Below are 7,428 nucleotides of genomic sequence, written 5' to 3' on the forward strand. Positions count from 1 at the left end.
TGCACTGAGGCCGAATCTCTCTCTCTCTCTCTCTCTCTCTCTCTCTCTCTCTCTCTCTCTCTCTCTCTCTCTCTCTCTCTCTCTTTTTAGGCCGGTATACTTCATGTATGGTGTTTTTTATTATTATTTTACATCGAACCATACCTGAAAGTACTTTTTCTTTCATCGATGACTTGAACAAGGCTAATGTCGAAATAAACTGATGTAGCTATTAACGGAAGTAATTGTTTAGCTGCGATACTCCAATAATTTCTACATGATTTTGCAGATTCATGATATATATATAAATATATATATATATATATATATATATATATATATATATATATATATATATATATATATATATATATATATATATATGTGTGTGTGTGTGTGTGTGTGTGTGTGTGTGTGTGTGTGTGTGTGCGTGTATTCAGTATTTGCAGTGGATATTCAAAACCTCAAATTATAAAACAGAATGAAAAATGGCAACTCGATTTCTAAAATTTTAATACTTTCACTAGCCCCTTAGCAGTCTTTGATTGGTTAAGGTTGGAGAGGGCTCCGCCCATTTCGTAGAAGAAGTAAGAAGAGCAACACCTTTTCTGTTTTGTCATGCAAAAACTAGAGACATTTAACAAAAGATTTCCCCCGGCCGTCTGCGTTCTTTTGATACATATATTCCTCAAAGCTTAAGAGTTTTCCAACGCTATCTAGACTGACATTCTTAGGGGATTTTAGAAATGCATATGTTAAAGAGAAAACTAGCAATGTTAATCACAATATATAACTAAATGAAACTTTATACACTTATTCGACTAATCTAACTAACCTAAAACTTCAAGCCAAGTAGCTTAATGGTTGCCCATTATATTAATAAACCGCTAATCTTGAAGACATTTACGGTTATTTTTCTAAATAATTTATTGACCACCTTTTGTCTTCCAAGTAGCACATGCGTCCATTGCACCAAAGTAGGTTTCTAATTTGAATTTCCAACTCAACAGTAATTCTTTTTTTAAAACATAGCTCTAGAGATGATCGAATGAGAATCCCTCTTACTCAAGAAGATGGGAACTACTGCTACTCTGTTCCGTGTATCTGGTGCCGATGGCTGCTTCAGCCATTAGCTTATGGCTTTAATCGGGGCTTATATTACTCAACAATGTAATCACAGTCAAATAACCAAGCTGCTACGATGCCATATTTGTTTATGAAGCTTCAAGCATATGCAACGTACACATTCACAAATATACATACATACATACACACACACGTATATATATATATATATATATATATATATATATATATATATATATATATATATATATAAATATATATATATATATATATATATTTATTTATATATACATATAGAAAAATATATAAATATATACATACATATATATATATATATATATATATATATATATATATATATATATATATATATATATATATATATATATATAAATATATATATATATATATATATATATATATATATATATATATATATATATATATATATATATATACATATACATATATATACACACACACACACACATATATATATATATATATATATATATATATATATATATATATATATATATATATATATATAAATATATATGTATATATACATATATATTTATTTATTTATCTATTTATTTCTAGCTAAGCTACAATCCTAGGTGGAAAAGCAAGATACCATAAACCCAAGAGCTCTTAGAGGAAAAATATCCCAGTGAACAAAGGAAACAGGGAAATAAATAAACTACAGGAGAAGTAATGGACAGTTAACATAAAACATTTTAATAACAGTAACAACAATCAAATAGATCTTTCATATATAAGCTATAAAAAACAAGAGGAAGAGAAATGTGTGTGCTCGAATGTGGTCTCAAGCAAGAAAACTCTATTCCAGACGGTAGAAGACTATGGTAAAGAGGGTATGATACTATCCAAACCTTTGTCTTCCTTTTAGTGAAAGATGAAGGCCAAGATTTGAGTGGATGGGTGGAGTGAAGAAAGCTCTGGGTGATAGGAGGATATATGTGAGAGAGGGAAGAGAGCGTGCTAGAAATAGGAATGAATGGTGAGCAATTGTGACACAGTTATGGTAGGCCCTGCTGCTTCCTCCGGTCGCCTTGGATGACTGCTGCGGTAGCAGCAGTGTGGGATTAAGCGTTATGAAGCTTCATCTGCGGTGGATACCGGGGGAAGTTGGGCTTTGGCACCCTAGCACTACCAGCCGAACTCGGTTGAGTCCCTTGACAGGATGGGAGGAACGTGGAGAGCAAAGGTCCCTTTCTTTTTTTTTCTTATTGTCGGCTACCCCCCAAATTATTAATACACTAAAGTCTGGATTCTCTTAACGACCTCGGGATCATAGGCCCAGGCGAAATCACTCAAAAACTATAATATCTGATCGGCCGGGTTTCGAACCTTGGTCCAGGATACCTGTATGACATTGACCACACCACCCATCAACTCTTGCATTCATCACGTTCTTTAGGAAACAGCCATTTTCCATTCTCTCAACATAGCCAAACCGCCTCAACACATTCATATCCACTCTAGCTGCTAACTCATTTCTTACACCCTCACTACTTCGTTCCAAACCCTATCTACTCGAGATACACCAGCCATACTCCTTAGACACTTCATCTCAAACACATTCAATTTCTGTCTCTCCGTCATTTTCATTCCCCACAACTCCGATCCATGCATTACAGTTGGTACAATCACTTTCTCATACAGTACTCTCTTTACATGTAAATATATATATATATATATATATATATATATATATATATATATATATATATATATATATATATATATGTATATATATGTATATATATATATATATATATATATATATATATATATATATATATATATATATATATATATATATAATCCATAATTAACACATGAAGTGACGGTCACTACCACACCCATAGCATTTCACCTTTTTACTTAATGATTTAAAATGTTTAAAGGTTTATGAAGGTGAATTTATGGCAAAAATCAACTAATGATGAAGCATGCAATAAAAACTGAATAAGAAAACGTGTTAATCTGATAGTATTGGACGAAATTTTTTTACAAGATCAAATCTGGCCAGTAAGTTAAAACTAGAAAAATGCTGCAGCAATAAATATATCAATATGTGAAGATTTTCAAGGATATTTCAGCGGGGAATTCCCCCTAAAAATTTTTGACTTTAAGGGAGACGTTAAAGTAAAATCTGGTGTTAATGAAGAAATATATTCTTATATTGACGGATTTTATCTTTCTCTTCAAGATGGCTGTTCAGAGTTTAAGGGCAATTTCCATTTCAGTGCCACAAACTTTGCTCATCACATTCAATTTGACACTAAGTTTCCGCATTTAATTTGGAAGGAAGTTGGCAACCAGCATCCCCCGCCCTTCCCGCTCTCTATTCCAATTTTCAGTTAACGATGTCGATTAAACGATAAGATCTGTAGTTAAGAGGTGTACACTTCAGGGAATTGTTTTGATTCTAACAGGACTGCTTTTTTTATTACTTCTAGTTACATTTTCAAGCTAAGAAGTTAAATAAGAACAGAGAGAGAGAGAGAGAGAGAGAGAGAGAGAGAGAGAGAGAGAGAGAGAGAGAGAGAGGGGGGGGGGGAATTTTCTTGAAACCTTTATAAGAATTGACACCTTTTAAGAATTAAGTCACAACGACCTTGCCAAATGGTATATAACAGTTTAAGAACAAAATAGCAAAATGAGGACATCCCTATCAACATGTTGGCCCATTCCCTCCGCCACCCCCCAAAAGATACACGAAGGTACTCCGGATAATACTACATAAAAATGTGAAATAAATTTTTTGTCCCTTTTTGTGTGTTTTCTTTCTAACTCTCATGATCTGCATTTATATAACGAGTCAGAGGGTTTTCAAACCTTACCCAATTTTTTATAAATATAATTGAATAACATCTTGTCATTCATTGAACATATCTAACTCCGACAAAGCGTGTTCTGTTTCAACACTAATTTAAAAAACATAATCCAATAACAGTGTCATTATGATTTCATTGGCCAATCAGTGAATCCTTTATGTAGCTTCTGGAAGTAATAAAGAGAGATCACCGATATAGAAGTTTATTCATTAGGTTCCTTCCCGTCAATCTTTCTCCATAATTGCCAACACAATTTATCTTGGCTGCCGAGTCCCTGAACTCAGTTTGTTTATATTGATTTCTAAGAAAGATTATCCATTAATAGATAGCTAAGGATGTGGAGGTCGAATTCACTCAAAAATTCGTAATACTTTAATCGTGACCGTAAAAAATGTTGCAACAGTTCAGTGCTGCAATATTTCTAAATTAGAAAAATAATCATAATCACTATCAGAACAAGATTTTTCTATTCCTTAGCATACTAAATTAGTTTATAATTGTAACATATGTAAGGAACATATCTACAGTAAATATACTCATACAAGTTTTCTTCATTCATTTTGGCAGCAAATAAAGACATTTTTCTTTCGATGTTAAGCAAATATTTTGAGATGGGGCAGTTAACCTCTTGACTATGTGTTATGTACTTGGTATATGTCAACATATCAACAATGGCATTTAGCAAAACATAGAAATCCCTACGCTTTGCTTTTAAAAAAAAAAAAAAAAAAAAAAAAAAAAAAAATCAAGCAATTCAAAAACCTGATTACGTCAGAACAAAAAAATTGTGTATTTGTCCCCATTCCCTTTTAAATATCAGTTTCTTAAAGGCAACATTCAAATACTGCTAATGAGCTGGTGTAATCTGCTACTTTTAATACAAGTCTGGTCTGGAATTTTGGGCGATAAAAAAAAAAAAAAATATTTTCTTACATGTTTTAAACGACAGAAGTAGGTGGTTCAAAAATCCTATAATATTTTGGAGCTCAACACCCTTTTTGGTTGGTTTACTTTATTTATATTTGTTTATACAAACATGGTGTATAAAAAATTTCTCTCTGCATTCGGATTCCAGTGATATGTTATACATTACAAGACAGAACAGGTCACTTTCATTCGGAGATAGCCTTGTTTCACCTTTTGCATTCCTTTGTAAACAAAATAAATCACCAGTTTCCCAATTATATTTAAAATCCATCTGAAATTATAAAATGATGAAAATAGTTATCTAAAACTCGGCAGATGGCGCAATGTTAATCTAATTTAACGACAAAACTAAGAAAATAAAAGACCTTTTTTATCGCAGGCTGAGAGCCAAAATCAACCTCTATGTTTATGAATACATAATTCTACACTCGAGACACCTTCCCTTGGATGAAAATGCCGTCGCCTCCCTTTTTGAATATTTTATCCTTTCAAGAAGTTTTCAGAGGAAATCGTGACGCGAGTGTGGAAACAATTTGTCACCGGAGCTGGCAGCCCACTATCACAAGACCCGCGACAGCTGGGAAAATTAAGTAGAAAAAAGGACCAAGAGGAACCTGGAGGGTCGAAAGAATGAGGCCGATAACGAACAGAAAGGAAGATTGGGGGACCGGCTGCACGGAAAGGTAGGTGATAAGCAAAAGGTAATGAGGAAAAGAAAGTGAAGAAAATATATAACGACCATGTCTTCGCGTCCTCCTGACCTTTTAATGGCATTGTGAGGGGGGAAGGGGGGGAGGTTTGTTTGCAGCAGAATGGGGGGGGGGGGGCAGGGGTGAAGTTGCAAAGGGGGTGCTCAACCTTAAAGAACCTTTAATACATTAATCATATCATACAAGTTTTGTTATGTCTTTTATGTTATTGTATCTTCTCATACTCTTGTTTTTTCAAGTTTTTATAGTTTATATGTGAAGTACCTAATTTTATGTTGCTACTATTCTTGAAATATTTTATTTTGATTATTTATACTTCTCTTGTAGTTTATTTATATCCTTATTTCCTTTCCTTACTGGACTCTATTCCTTGTTGGAGCCCTTGGGCTTATATCATCCTACTTTTCCAATAAGGGTTATAGCCTAAAATATAATAATAATAATAATAATAATAATAATAATAATAATAATAATAATAATAATAATAATAATAATAATAATAATAACTATATTACTGACTGCTTCTACTACTACGATCCTGAATATATATATATATATATATATATATATATATATATATATATATATATATATATATATATATATATATATGTATATATATATATATATATATATATATATATATGTATATATATATATATATATATATATATATATATATATATATATATATATATATATATATATATATATATATATATATAACGTGGAAGCGAGATAGAAGAACTGCATCCCTATTCTTGTGAACCAATACAGATAGAAAACAGATAACAAACGTTTGGATCATAAAATTATGACCTTTTCCTGGAGATATGGATTAAATGTTTTATTAAAATTCAATAGATAGCGTGAAAAAAAAAAAATGAAAGGATTAGAATGTTTCTGTGGGAGACTGGGTTTAAGACAATTTTCTACGAGGATATGAAATAATTAATCCTTGCAATTGCCCAAAAAGATGCACAGAAGCAATTAGTAAATTAAAGCGTGATAAAAAGATACACTGAAAAGATCAGACGAAGCTCGTTGGTAATCTTAAATTAAAGCAATTATACAAAAACTGGATAATCTTTTGATTGATGAAAATTACAAATAAAAACTTAAATAAAAGTCTATTGACACTAAATATTAATCATAAAATTAAAAGAAAATTGAGTAAAAAATTTTATCTAAACTTTGCAAAATTTACCGTATATCTATTGACGCATAAAAAAAAAAAAACATTAATTCGTCAGGCTAATGATAATATCTATTAGTTCAAAATCCCATAATTTGTCTAAATGGTTGGCGGGTACTTTCAATCAAATGGCTGGCAGCATTGCACAAGGAAACATAAGAAAAATAAATCAAATGCCGTATAAATCATTAGATTTACTGGGCTGCAGCTGACATTGTATTAATATGAAAATTTTGTTAGTGCAACTTCAACCTTTTGTAAATCTTGTTTTTTCATCCCTCGTGTTTTTATTAATCTTTCTCTGTAGTCACTTTAAACTATGAATGCTATATATTTTCATGACAATTGACGTAAGTGTGATGCTTCTGTAATCGTTGCAGTAAGTCAAATCGACTTTTGAGGCTATTTTCCACAATATATATATATATATATATATATATATATATATATATATATATATATATATATATATATATATATATATATATATATATATATATATATATATATATATATATATATATATATATATATACATATGATATATATATATATATATATATATATATATATATATATATATATATATATATATACATATATATATATATATATATATATATATATATATATATATATATATATATATATATATATATATATA

Source organism: Palaemon carinicauda, chromosome 6 (genome assembly GCF_036898095.1).
Source record: "Palaemon carinicauda isolate YSFRI2023 chromosome 6, ASM3689809v2, whole genome shotgun sequence".
Classification (NCBI taxonomy): Eukaryota; Metazoa; Arthropoda; class Malacostraca; order Decapoda; family Palaemonidae; genus Palaemon; species Palaemon carinicauda.